The 14,294-nt window shown below is 45.5% G+C and overlaps 1 protein-coding gene across 3 annotated transcripts in view; it reads left to right on the forward strand.

The window, feature by feature from the left end:
• Positions 1–14,294, forward strand: part of ST5 (suppression of tumorigenicity 5) — a 213,514-nt gene that overhangs the window by 164,110 nt on the left and 35,110 nt on the right. The gene's annotated exons all lie outside the window — the stretch shown is intronic.

The raw sequence follows: 14,294 nt of genomic DNA on the forward strand, positions 1-14,294 counted from the left end.
CTGCCCCTGCTGATCCTTTCTTTGGGGAGTTTTTGTAGAACCCCTTCTGGGAACTACCCCTCAAACTGACATCTGAGACTTACAGGTTGGGTCTCCCAGAGGGTGACGTGGCTGCTGCTTCCTGTGCAGCCACTCTGTAGGTTCACGCTCCTGAAACTGTGATTCACCATCTTCCACCAGAGTACTAACCTTTAATTTGTCAACCAGTAGACACATTAGCTCAAAGCAAAAGTATTTACTAAGACAGCGTAGGGAGAATAGTAGCTATAGAACATTACCCCTATAAACCCGAAGCACCCTCTCCCACCAGGGCACAGAGTATCCATGGGATGAATGGGCATACAGAGAGAAGACCTCTGCTAGTGAGGCTTCACCACATCTTTTCTCATTTTTATTCTTCCAATTTTTTGTTAATTTTGATCTTTACTCTTAAAAACTGGACATAGAGAGCAGATTCAATAACTCCCACGTCAGAAATGAGGCATTTACTTTCTGTTAAAATAGACTCGATTTTTTTTTTTTTGTTTTCTTATTTGGCCAAGGGAGTTCCCCTCTCCAATGTCCTTTTTCTTCCTGCGGGGTCCTCGTGTTGCTCCCCCATATCCTCGGGTGCCATGTCTCTGTTGGGAGGGTCTCAGCTGGGCTCCCTGGCCTGCTCCTCTCCAGAGCTAGACTTCTGACTGTCAGAATTAATTCTCTTTCTCAAATCCATAGCTGCCAGGGGTTACTTTTCTTGGAGCTGTTTCAGCTGTCTTGGCTTCCTATTGGATCTGGCGTCTCCTATTTGGGGAATAACTCTGATGCAAATTAACTCCATGGGTGATGAGGATGAGGGGGGAGGGATACCCCCCCTTCCCTCCCTGTTAGGGGTGCAAGGGAAGAGGCAAAGAGATCTCTCATCTTAAGAGCTGGGTTCTTCCTCCTCCATCCTGGCTCTCCTCAAGAATGCTATAGGTCACATTCCTTGAAACTGCTTCCTGCTCCGGACCCTCATTCAGAGCTGGCAAGCTAGCTTTCTAAAGGCTGCTAACTGACCATCTGGTTCCTTCAAAGAGAACCCACTTCACAAAGGGGTAGTGTACATACTTCATTTAACACATGAACACCCTGTCTCTGGTATCTACCACCTCTGTGATTTCATCCCAGAAGGGTGGGGCAGGGAAAATCAATTGATTAGGGGGATGCTGACCAACCCCCCTTCACTACAACTGTAGAGAGAAACATATAAGCAGAGGGAAAGACAGATAGAGGGAGAGGCAGAGAGAGAGAGGCAGAGAGAGAGAGAGACAGAGACAGAGAGAGACAGGGAGAGAGAGACAGAGAGACAGACAGAGACAAGGACAGAAACAGAGACAGACAGAGACAGGGAGAGAGAGAGACAGAGACAGAGAGAGACAGAGAGAGAGACAGGGAGAGAGAGAGACAGGGAGAGAGAGAGAGAGAAGACTGCTCACCGACCACCGAATGAAGAGCTGTCATTTTGGCAAATTGTCTTGTTGTTTAATTGTTTCAGTTGTATCTGGCTCTTCGTGACCCCATTTTGGGGTTTTCTTGGCAAGGATATTGGAGGGGTTTGCTTTTTCTTTCTCCAGCTTATTTTACAGACAAGGAAACTGAGGCAAAGAAGGTTAAGTGACTTGACCAGGGTCACACAGCTAGTAAGTGTCTGAGGCCAGATTTGAACTCAGGTCTTCTGACTCTGGGCCCAGTGCTCTATCCACTGAACACCTAGCTGCTAATTGATGTCAGATACCTGCTTCTCTGATTCTGGGGCTGGACTCCGTGGCCCCTTATTGAAAGCCAGACTAGTCAATCTAGACAGAATATGCCTGAATTTCAGCAAGGTATCTGACAAAGCCTCTCATGATATCCTTATAGACAAGATGGAGAGATGTGAGCTAAATGATTATATAGAACCTGTTGGCCCAATCAGACAAATCCCACCTACCACTTCCCACCTGTGGGACCTGGAGCGAATCATTTCCTCTTCCTTGGCCTTAGTTTTCCCATCTGTAAAATGAGGGAGTTGAATGAAATGGCCTGCTTGATCCCTTCCTGTGCCAAATCTCTGGTCCTGTGACCCAGCAAATATGTATGAATAGATCAATGTCAGCTTGGAATGAAGTCTCCACATGCGTGCCCCGGGGATTTGGCCTTCGCCCTATCTTCTTCTACTGCTCCCCCCCTCCCCCGAGTAACATGGATAAAGACAGAGATGGCATCTGTATTAAATTTCCAGATAATAGGAAGTCATGAGAAATAGCTAAACAAGTGGATAAGAGAACCGGGATCCAAAAAAGATTCTGACAGTCTGGACTGATGGATTTAAACTAAGATGAAATGTATAGGGATGGATATAAGGTCCTCCACTTGAATGTTTTAAATCATTTACCACCCAAGTGAAAGATGGGAGAGACATGATGACTACATGTCAGCGTGGTGGGACCGATGCAATCCAGACTATAGTTATATGGTCTAATGTAGTCTCAGTGATATTGCAAGCTCTCAGACAAGAGAGATGGGCGGTGTTTTTTCATTCTTGTAACCCTATTGTCCAGCGTCTCGTAGGTACTTCGTAAGTGGTTGTTATTATTGGAAGAGGGAAGTGATGGGCCCGCTGTTCTCTGCCCTGGTCAGAACCCATCTGGGGTATTGTTTTCATTGGTGTACCTAATTTTAGAAGGGACTTTGACAAACTGGAACCTTCCCCAAGCAGAGTGACCCAGAATGGGGAGGAGGGGGGTGGTTTAGGGACCTTGCTATATAAAGATTAGTGAAAGGAAGAAGTTAGTGGGGTCCTGGTGGCTGCCTTTAGGTATTTGTAGGGTTATCTTGTGGAAATGAGATTTGTGTTTTTGTGCTTGACTGCAGAGGGTAGAATGGGGATAGACAAGCAGAAGTTATTTAAGAGATTTGGGCTCAAATAAGGAAAAACTTTGTAAGCAGCTAAGTGGTGCAGTGGATAGATCGCAGGAAAACTCATCTGCCTGTGTTCAAATCCTGCCTCTGACACTTACTAGCTGTGAGACCCTGGGCAAGTCACTTCACCCTGTTTGCCTCAGTTTCCTCATTTGTAAAATGAGCAGGAGAAGGAAACGGCAAACCATTCCAGTGTCTCTGTCAAGAAAACCTCAAATGGGGTCACGGCTGAACATCAACAAGGGAAAACTGTAGTAGTTAGCGCTGTCCAACAGCATAGCTGGAGCCCTGTCTCTTGAGGTCTTCAGAAGGGGCTAAATGCCCACTTGCTGGAGGTGTAGGAGATAGTGTTTAGCTAGTGGTTGGATTCAGTACTCCTCGAGGGGCTATAAGACTCTAATAATTCTGAAGTGAGGGGTGCTTGGCTCTGTGTCCCAGGAGGAAGTTTGCTGTGTGGCAGAACTTGGCTCTTCGCAAAGAGGAAGGACTGAATCTAGGTTCTCCTCTGACTGCCTTAACTTGACCCTGGGGAACTCCTCTGACTTCTTAGTCTGTCAGTGATTGACCTAAGTAATAGAACTGGAGATTTCTAGTTGGAATGGAACTTTGAGGTCATTGACTCCAACCCTCTCCTTTTGCAAATGAGGATATCAAGACCCAGAAAGATTCTAAGTGACTGTCCCGGGATTACCTGGCTAGTAAGTATCTGAAATGGGATTTGAAAAGTCAGTCAGTCAGTAAACATTTATTAAGTGCCTACTGTGTTCCAGGAACTGTGCTGAGTGTTGGGGTTAGCACTCTATTTACCAGACTACACTGCCTGAAGTATGGCCCTGGGGGGAGGTCGGGGGGAAGTGGTTCTGGCCTAAACCTCTAAGTTTCATTATACTGAATTGTAGCAGAGAAAGGCTTTCCTAAGAGAGTTTTGCCTTGTTGCTTTTTGGGGGGGGGGGGGCAGGCAATGGGGTTAAGTGACTTGCCCAGGGTTCCACAGCTAGTAAGTGTTATGTGTCTCATCTGAGGCTGGATTTGAACTCGGGTCCTCCTGAATCCAGGGCCGGTGTTCTATCCACTGCACAACCTAGCTGTCCCTGCCTTGTTGCTTCTTGAGCTGGCTCCAGGGGTGCAGTGGTTAGAGCTCTGGGCCTGGAGTCAGCAAGATTTGAATTCAGATCCAGCCTTGGAACTTACTAGCTGTATGACCCTGGGCAAGTCACTTAAGCTCTGTTTGCTTCAGTTAAGCACTTAGCACAGTGCCTGGCATGTATGAGGTGCTTAGCAACAAGGCAAAACTCTCTTTTTCTTTCTTCTTTCCTTCTTCTTTTTCCTCTTCTTTTGCTTCTTTCTTTCTCTTTCTTATTCTTTCTCTCATTCATTCTCTTTCCTTCCTTCCTTTCTCTTCTTTCTATCTTTTTTTCTTCTTTCTTTTCTTTCTTTCACTTTCTTTCTCTCATCTTTCTTTCTCTTTCTTTTCCTTTCCTTTCCTCTCCTCTCCTCTCCTTTCCTTTTCCTCCCTCTCTCCCAGGGGATTAATCTTTGTCCATCCTACTAAAACGTGGTATTGCTGTTCGAAACCTGATGACTGTTTCTGTTCTGAATCTGTTGCTTACAAATGTGTCCAAGGAAGCCGTTGCGTGGAGAGGCAACTCTGCCTGACCAGACAAGGGGCCTCTCCCTATCCACCTGCTCCAGGCAGAGAGAACTCTTCCAGGCCTTTTGGCGGAGGAGTGAACTGGGAACTGGGACCCTGAATGAGGTAACTTAGCTTCAGCTGAGTACATTTCTAGCCTCTGCTTAGCTTCCCCATTCTCCCCAGGAAGGGGTGGGGTAGGGAAATAAGGGTTAGCAGCAGTCACAGGGCATGGTGAGAAGAACAGGACACAAGAGGCCAGAGAGGTACAGGGGAGCCAGCAGCAGGGAGATTGGGGGAGGCATTGGGAACTATGAAAGAGAGGGATAAAGGCATCTGGAGGGGTGGGTCCTGAGAGCTGCAGAGGGCATGGGAAGGGGAGAGGCGAGGGGAATCATGGGAGTCATGAATGGGAGGAATGAACTCAGAAAGGAAGATGGGAGGGGACTCAAGCATGGGGGTGCTGGAAAGGGGAGAAGCACGGGTCATTCATTCTCCCTTGGACTCGGGCAAAGTGTCCCTTGGCCAGTTTTCAGGAGAAATTGTCCTTTCTCTCTTTGGAGAGTTGGGAGTTGTTCAGACACTTAGGAGAGGATGGAAAAGGATGCGGAGGACTTTGGTGTAATGTAGAGAATGCCTGAGTCTTGAAGGGACAGGGTGAGACTCTGCTGGTACTAGGCAGTGGACCTGAAGCTTGATGCTTGTTCAGGGGTGCTGGGGGCTGCAGCCCCAGATTACCTACCACGTGGGGCCTCCTGGAAAGGCCCACATAGCCACCTGTGTCTCTAGGATGTCAACCGAGTGACTTTGAGCTTCTACTTGGGGTCCTGGTTCTGCCGTTCTCCTTACCACCCCAAACATCCTTTATGCAGCTAGGTTCCCTCCTAGGGGACTGTCACTGTCACCTCCCTGGTTTTAAATAAGGCTGCATGGGAGAGGAAGGTTTGGCAGATGAGAAGGGGTGGAATGAAACCAGCCTCCTTGTGCACAGCGCCCAGGAGGTAGTGGTGAGACGGTTTAGGGGTGGGGGCCGGGCCAGCTTGGGCAGCGTTTGTCTCTTTAGCCAAAAACACTATTGAGATAAGCTGAGCCTCTGACGATCCCTTCTGAGAGTGCAAAGTGGAAATTCTTGGCAATGCCCTTTCCTCTTATCTCTGCTGCAAAGCTGGGAAAGGTTGAGACCTCTGGCTTCCCCAGGCTGGGCTGTGGTGGAACTGGGCAGCTCAGGCCAAGCCTCCTGGGAAGAAAGCTGGTCTTTTGGTGTCCTGGCTAAGGGGCAGCTCGGGGCCATGTGGATGCCTGGTGCTGCCTTCCTCATAGGCATAATAGTTTAGAATGCAGGTGAAAGCCCCCTCCCCCCTTGAGCCACTGTGGCCCAATCCTCCCTCTGGGCCCTGTCGGCTTCTAGCTGGAGAATTGTGACTTCTTCCCCAGACTCCCCAGCTTTACCCCAATCTCCCCTCTTCAGGGGCTCCTGCACGGTTTCGTCATTGCTCAGCTCACCTGATTGGAGGTCTTTGGAATTTCCCTTGGCCTAGATGGTCTCCTTGTGTCCCAAGTCTTACTTAATAATACAACCCCATTACCCCAAAGGCTTGTGCCTTCAGGTTGAATAAGTGAACATATGGAAGCATTTTGCAAACCTTAAAATGCTTTATAAACATTAGCTGTTATTATTATTGTTGTTGTTGTTGTTATCCTAGGGCTCTTGAATGGAAAAAATATAGGGGCTTGAGTCAGTCTGTAAACTCTCTGAGATCGTTGGAGACTTGGGTCATGTTTGGGTGTGGCTGGAACAGGGCATATGCTTGAGGTGACAGCTCCTTAGCTTAGAAGTGATGTTTCTTCTAAGAAGGTGTTCTAAGACTATCTGTCTGAAGTAGTTGAGGCAAAGCTTTTGTGTAAGCTGGGGGATGGAGGAGGAGATGACCTCTGAAGGCGCCTTCTGGTCGAAGGGGTCTGGGATTTAATACGGCACAACAGAAGACTTCACAGGTAGGGTATGCACATCACATTTGTAGGGAACATGAAAGCTTGGGATAAGTAGCACATTGGATCCAGAGTCAGGAGCTAAAAAGATCTCAACAGGACAGAATATTGGGCAGAATTAGAATTTTGTAGGGATAAATGTGGAGTCTTAAACTTGACTTGAAAAAAATCCTCTTCATAGCCGTTAATCTGAAAAAAAGAAAAGGGGATTTGGGGAGACTGCAAGTTTAATATGTCAGCAATGTGGTAGAGCAGCGAAGAAGAGGGTCAGCCTAGCATCATGGGTAAAACAATGGATTTGCATCCAGGGAGATCTGAATTCAAATTCCATCCCTGACCTGCCTAGTTTTGTGATCATGAAGCCTCAGTTTCCTCATCTGTAACCTGGAGGTAATAACACCTGTGGGACCTGCTTCCTAGGTTTGTCATGTGATTCAGATGATATTTGTGAAGTGTTTTGCAAACCTTGACTCACTATGGAAATGTCAGTTATTATTTGTATTAATAACAAAGCTCATGTAATCTCAGGCTGCATTAAGAGAGGTATAGTGAGCCTGGCTATGCATGTTTGGGAATAGAGGTTTTCCCACCTGGCCTCGAAGCCCGCTAGGAGTTGGTTGCTAAGCAGTAGTCATCTCAGCAGTACCAATTTAGGAAACACAGCGATATGGAATTAACTCGTGATGCTGCTGCTAAATGGGAAAAGGGAGAGAAAAGTGGGCTTTTGGTTCTTTTATTCTACTCCCCTCCGGTGGGGCCCAGGCTTTGGACGTGATGGGAGTTTGTTTCGGACAGTTTCCTAGCACTTGGTACTCCCCTCCTAGCGACCTCCAGACCACTACTGGAGCAGTGTTCAGCTCTGGATGCCGCTTCTTACAAAGGGCACGGTGTTCAGAGGAAGGGAGCTAGGGGAATGAGAGTCCTCAAGCTCAAAGAACTGGGGGTGTTTAGCTGGAAGTTACAAAAAGGTAAATTTAGACTTGATTTAAGGAAAAGTTTCCTGGTAGTGCCATCTACAAATGGGATGTGATGCTTTGAGGGGGGGATTCCCCCTCACTGGAGGTCTGCAGGTGGATTATAGAAGGAGGTCCTGTTCAGAGGGCAGGATGGATTAGAAGGCCTTCAAGGTCCTCTCCATCTCTGAGATCCTGTGCTTTGAGCTGGGTCTGGACCACTGGGCCCTGCTGCTGCTTAAGGAATGTGTCTCCTCTCTGCATAGTCTTGTAAATAGCTGCTCACCCAGGCAAGTTACACACTGTATGTTTAACATAGTGCCTCAGTGTTGAGCACAGTGCCTGGCATGATCTTAATAATAAGTCTTTCTTTCTTCCTTCCTTCCTTCCTTCCTTCCTTCCTTCCTTCCTTCCTTCCTTCCTTCCTTCCTTCTTTCTTTCTTCCTTCCATTCTTTCTTTCCACCATCCTTTCTTTTTCTTTCTTCCTTTCTTTTTTCTTTCTTTCCTCCTTCCTTTCTGTCTTCCTTCCTTCCTTCTCTTCTCTCTCTTTCTTCCCTCCCTTCTTCCTTTCTTTGTTCTTCCTACCCTCCCTCCTCCTTTCTTTCTTTCTTCCTTTCCTTCCTTCCTTCCTTTCTTTCTTTCTTTCTTTCTTTCTTTCTTTCTTTCTTTCTTTCTTTCTTTCTTTCTTTCTTACTTTCTTTCTTTCCTTCTTTCCTTCCTCCCTCCCTCCCTTCCTCCTTCCTTCCTTTCTGGAGAAAGAATCCCTGCACTCACCTACTTTACTTCTAATTCATCAGGCTGGTGAAACCATTTACTGGGCTGGTAGATTTCATGCTCTGTTTTGTAAGTCTGACTGCTGGGGTCAGCCCTGCTCAGGGCTTTGGAACAGTTACAAGTCATTTTAATAACATGAGTCTGTTACGGGAAAATGTTTGCTCAGCCTTGCTCAGACACTGGGGACTCTACTGTACTTGGGTGTTTGGGAATCACTTAATCCAACCCCAGGTCCTTTCTTGACCCCTCCTTGACTCATTAGTTTACAGAAACTTTTATTGCTCCAACTGCAGTCTAATTAACTGTGACTAAAATTCCCCCGTCTTTATTTTTTTTTCTTCTAAAAGGCATTTCCTAAATTCATTGTGGTTTTTCATGGTAACAACAACAAGTTGATTCCCCGATTCAGGATAATCTTGGCTTTGGAAATTGTGAAATCCCCAGGAACATGGGGGTAGATTTTCATCCTGTGCATGAGATCCGTTGACTTGAAAGACATCTTTTCTTACTTTGGAGGGCCCCTCATGGCATTTTCCTTTTTCTTCAAACCCCATGCCCTGATCAACTGTCTTCTTTTTTATTGCGAACAAAGATAGATCTGGTCTTCTCCCATCATGCAAAAATCTGAGTTTTTTTTTTTTTTTTTGAGGAATAGAGTTTTCTAACTAGGTCTACCAGCTAGGAGTTGGTTGCTAAGCAGTAGCCATGTTAAGGTACCAAGTCAGGAAGCATAATAATATGGAGTTATTGGGCCCAAAATCTGCTGCTAAGCAGTGAGAAAGGAAGAGAAAACTAGTCTTTGGGTCCTTTGTTCTGCTCCCTTCCTGGTGAGTCCCAGGGTCCCAAACTTTGGTTGTGATGGGAATTTGGCTTTTGTTCTTCCAGCCTCGTAGCACTTGGTATCCCCTTTATACATCTGTATTTTAATTTGTATTTTGTTTATCTCTATCCTTATCTTATCTTCCTTCTAGGGCTAGGACCACAGCTTATTTATCTTTAAATGGCCCCTAGCTTCCTTGCTTGTGCTTGGCACATCACAAATGTTTGTGGAGTAAATGAATTGGTGGCTATTTCCCCTGCTGACTCCTGTCAGGAAGTAAATGTCTCAAGCTGGAAAAAATGACCCAAGGAGTCTATGGAGGAGTGCGCTCCTTCCTCAGCTTTCTTCAAGGTTCAGTTCAAATGCCGCCTCCTGGGAAAAGGTGTTCCTGCTCTCCCAGCTTCCATCATCTTGAAATTTCTTGGTTTTATTTAGTTTTTGGATTCTTTCAGTGGAATGTTGGCTCCTCAAGGGCAGGGATTTTTTAAATTTAAATTTAGATTTTTTTTTTCCTTTAGATTCCCAGCGCCATTCGTAAAACTTAATGTTGAGTTGATTTCAGTTGGTTGAAGGAAGGAGGGTGAAAGGACAGGCATGGAAAAGGCTTGGCAGCTCCACTTCCAAATCGATGGCCCCTTCAAAGCTCCAAAGAAGACGTACTTTGTCAGAACAAAGACGTTTTAGATTTGTGGAATTGCAGATTTGAGAGGAAGGGAAGTTAGTTTATGTGAAGGGTAGGAGTTAGCATGTTAAGACTAAGAAATAAGTGGATGGATAGATGGATGGATGGATGGACAGATGGATGGACAGATGTATGATCCAATATACTCAGGCACTGTATATAGGTACTTAATAGGTGACTAATAGCTGTTTGTTGAGTGGATGGCTGGTTACACTAATAGATGGGTAATGGGTTGAAGCTATGGCAAATCTGGACAGCATAGTAAAAAGCAGAGACATCACCCTGCTGACGAAGGTCCCTGTAGTCAGAGCTTCTAGTAGTAATGCATGGCTGTGAGAGTTGGATTGTAAGGAAAGCTGAGTGCTGCAGAATCAATCCTTTTGAATTGTGGTGTTGAAGAAGACTTTTGAGAGACCCTTGGACAGCAAACAGATCAAATTAGTTGATAGTTAAAGAAATTAATTCAGACTATTGATTGGAAGGTCAGATACTGAAACTGAAGCTTATATATTTTGGTCACATCTTGAGAAGACAGGACTCACTGGAAAATACCGTGCTGTTGGCAAAGATTGAAGGCAAAAGGAGAAGGGGACGGCAAGAGGATGAGATGGATGGATAGAATCATGGAAGCAATGAACGTGATCTTGGAAAGACGTTGGGAGATAGTGGAGGAAAGAAGGGCCTGGAATGCTATGGCCCTTAGGATCAAAAGAGTCAGATATAACTCAACAACAACAATAACAACAAGAAAATGTATTGAAAGCTAAGGGAAGATGAGTCAGAGGGTGGTTTCCACAATAGCTGGGGAGAAGGATGCTTTTAGCAAGCATTCATCTCTGGGGATCAGCCTACCTCACCTTGGAAGAAGAGTTGTCTTAAGGTAAGGTGTGTTTCTTTTCCATTCTCCCGTCCATGACCCCTGACAGGGAGGCCAGTCCCACAGCTAAAGCTCCTCTCATTTGGTCTATTTCTGGAGCTCTGATTCCTTGATTGGTAGTCTGGTCTGCATGGAGAATCAGCTAGATTTTGAGCCCGAGAATCAAGCTTTCCCTATCGTGAGCACTTTGGGAAGAGGTAGTATGGCCACAGTCCTGATTTGGAGTCATAGAAACTGGATTTGAGACAAAATTCTCCTTACTACATGTATGATCTTGGGCATGCTACTTAAACTTCTTCAGTTTCCTCTTCTGTAAAATCATAGGACTAATTGACCTGTAGCAGTCCTCTACTTTCTCTAAATCCTCTGATCCTTGTACTTAGCAGGCATTTAATAAATATTTGCTAAAGTTCAGGGAACAGTCCCTTTACACTTCTTGGCCAGTGTCCATTCACCTCAGCAGGCATTAAGGTGCTTTGTCCGAGGACTAGGGAGTTAACATACCCTTGACTAGAGGGATCATCAATGGTTTGAACCCATGGAAAGCCCAGTGGTCTGGCATCATGAGAATTTGCCTAGCCTATGTTCCATCTTATGCTTGGATCAGAAGATTCACAGGCTTTATCTCCTCTTTAAAAATAGTTGATATCTTGTTTTTACATCATCTTCCTTTTTGAATATATGCCTCTCCACTCACCAAGTCACCCCTTGTAATGAAGAAAAAACAGTTCAGCAAACTAACCAGTACATCAGCTGAGACTGGCAACATACGTCAGCTTTCTCCAACTTTGTGAAGAAGGGAGGAAGGCATGCTTTCTGTCTCATCTCTCGAACCAGGTTTGGTTATGATAATTACACAGCATTCAGCTTTTCTTTTTCTTTCCATTTATTCTGTAATAGTCATTATGTATATTGTTTTCCTGGATCTGCCTACTTCACTCTGCACCAGTTTTTGTAAGTCTTCCCATACGATACTATATTCCATTACGTTATTTACGTTAATGAACCACAGTTTGATCAACCATCCCCCAATTGATAGATACCTAATTGGTTTCCAATTCTTTTCTAAAATCTACCTGTCAGCCAACAAGTACCTCTTATATATTGGGCCCTGTGCTAGGCACTGATGATATAAATACAACAAATGAAATAATTCCTACCTTCAGGAGAGATAACTAGTACATCTGTAAATAAATACAGAACACATCTAAAGAGAATAAATACGTAGCAGATAAATGCCAGGTGGTTAGGGAGAGAGGGCACCAGCAATAAAGGCTCCATGTAGCCTTGGGCTGAGTTGAATGGAAGAATGGAGGGGACCCCAGTGGAAGTAGAGAAGTTGGGGAGAGGGGTGGGATTTGGGAGTGGGATAATTAATTCTGTTTTGGACATGTTGTGTTTGAAATGCTTGTGGAACATCTAATTCGTCGTGGCCGGCAGGTGATTGGGACTGTAGAACTGCAACTTAGAAGAGAGACTGGAGCCAGAGGTGATTAATTAAACCAATAAGAGCTGATAAAATCACTAAGTGAGGGAAGTAGAAAGAGAAAAGGACCCAGGATAGACCTGCTATATACGTATCTTCCTCCACCTCATTCCTTTGTTTAAGAATCTTAATGCCTCCTTGCTGTCTGCAGGGTCAAGTCCAGTCTCATCATTCTGCCATTCAGGCTCCTCCTTGTCCCCTCTCTACTTGTTTTTCCAATCTTATCTTGCCTGTGTTGAGCCCCCAAACAAGCCATATGTACCTTTTTATGCCTTAGTGCTGCTGTCTCTATCCACAATGCTCTTCCCATGCCTACTTTTTAAAGTTTTTTAAAATTTTCTTATTTTTTTTTTTAAATGAAACAATCCCTGTTTGCAGGGAGCTTATGTTTTGTTTTGTTTTGTTTGGACAAGGCAATTGGGGGTTAAGTGATGCCTACTTTTGGTGTTCTGGTATATTAGTGTAGTATGATTTTCTTTTTCTTATTTATCTCCTACAGTGGCAGCTAGGTGACACAGTGGACAGAGTGCTAGGCCTAGAGTAGGAAGATCTGACTCCAAATCCAACCTCAGATACTTAGTAGCTGTGTGACCCTGGGCAGGTCACTTAATCTTTGTTTGCCTCAGTTTCCTCAACTGAAAAATGGGGATAATAACAGCACCTACTTTGCAGTTGTTGTGAGGATCAAATTAGATTTTAGCGCAGTGCCTGGCACATAGTAGGCGGTTAATAAATGCTTGTTTCCTTCCTTTCCCTTCCCCTTTCAATGTGACTAACAGAGGACCCAGCTTCTGGGAAGTATGCAGTAAATATTTTTAAAAGGAGTGAATTAAATACCCATAGAGTTATTGAAAAGAAATTAAGAGAAGTTGTGGCTCTAGAAATGATGAGATCAAAGCAGGGGCTTCTGTGATGTGCTTAAGATGCTGTTAGATCCTGAACTCGGCGTATGCAGGGGCTGGGGCTCAGAGAGAGGAGGTAGAGCAGGTTCCAGAATCTTCTGTCCACCCCGTGACACTCGTGTGTCTGTGTGCTGCTCTGAAGACTCCTTCCATCCCCTCCATCGCTGTGGAAGGGGTTATCCCCAAGGGCTGGCCCCTCTGTCCATGGAGGCCTGTTGGCTAAGTGTGGAAATAGCCTAGAATGTTGGCGAGAGACACTTAGGTTAGCCTGTAAGGTTGGTCGAGTGCTGGACTGGTTAACAGAGTGAGAACCACTGGAAATCCTTTAAAAACGGGTTAAAGTGAAAAAGCAGATCTGAACTTTCCTCTTCCCTCCCCCCATTCCGCAACAACAACAAAGAACAGAGCAGGATTGGAAGAATTTACAAAGGTTTGAAAAAATGTGGGTTTGGGCTCTTTGTCTTTGTCTTTTAATTAAAAGAATCTAAACTCAGGATTAAAAAAAAAAACCTCAAAGTTAAAGCTCCTTGTATCTTAAAGAGATTGAATGAATAGAGGCAGGGAGACAGAAAAGCTGATGGCTGGAGGCTCTTTAGGGGTTTTAATAAATAAAAAACCCCGGGGTTTGAATTTTGCCCCTAGATACTTCCTAGCTTTGTGGGCATGGCCCAGTTATTTCATTTCCCTGAGCCTCAGTTTACCCATCTGTGAGCCAAGGAGAGGAATACGTGTAGTGCCAGTCGTCCGGGGTTGCTGCGAGGATCACGAGGCATGTGTGCGGATCATTGGGCAAACTTCAAAGTGCTCTGTGAGCTCAGCTGTTCTGTCCTACAGCTGGGGGCTTTGGAGGCAGAGGGGTGGTCCAGCCCAGGGAAGACCCTGAAGGTGTTGGCATGTTTTCCTTTGGTGCTCAGCGTAGGAAGGGTTCCCAGGGCCCGCTTCTTTCCCTGGCTGGGCACACAGGGGAAGGAGGGTCCTAAGGAGGTCTTGTCTATGCCAGCACTTGGAATGGGGGTGGAGAGATGGGGATGGGGATGGGGAGGGAAAGGGAACGCGGCTTCTGGACAAGAGGGCCAAGATCTGTTTGGAGCCATCCAGCTGCAGACAGCAGCATGACTCATGGGGCCAAGGGGGCCTGAGGGGGGGAAGAGCCACTTTATTTGGTTCACAGGAATCTTTTTTTCTTGTCTGTGCGTGTGTGTGTGTGCGTGTGTGTGTCTTTGTGTGGCTGTGTGTGTGTATGTTTGTGTCCCTCTTCCCT

This window comes from Vombatus ursinus, unplaced genomic scaffold, assembly GCF_900497805.2.
Source record: "Vombatus ursinus unplaced genomic scaffold, bare-nosed wombat genome assembly UNPS02009770.1, whole genome shotgun sequence".
NCBI classification, from domain to species: Eukaryota; Metazoa; Chordata; class Mammalia; order Diprotodontia; family Vombatidae; genus Vombatus; species Vombatus ursinus.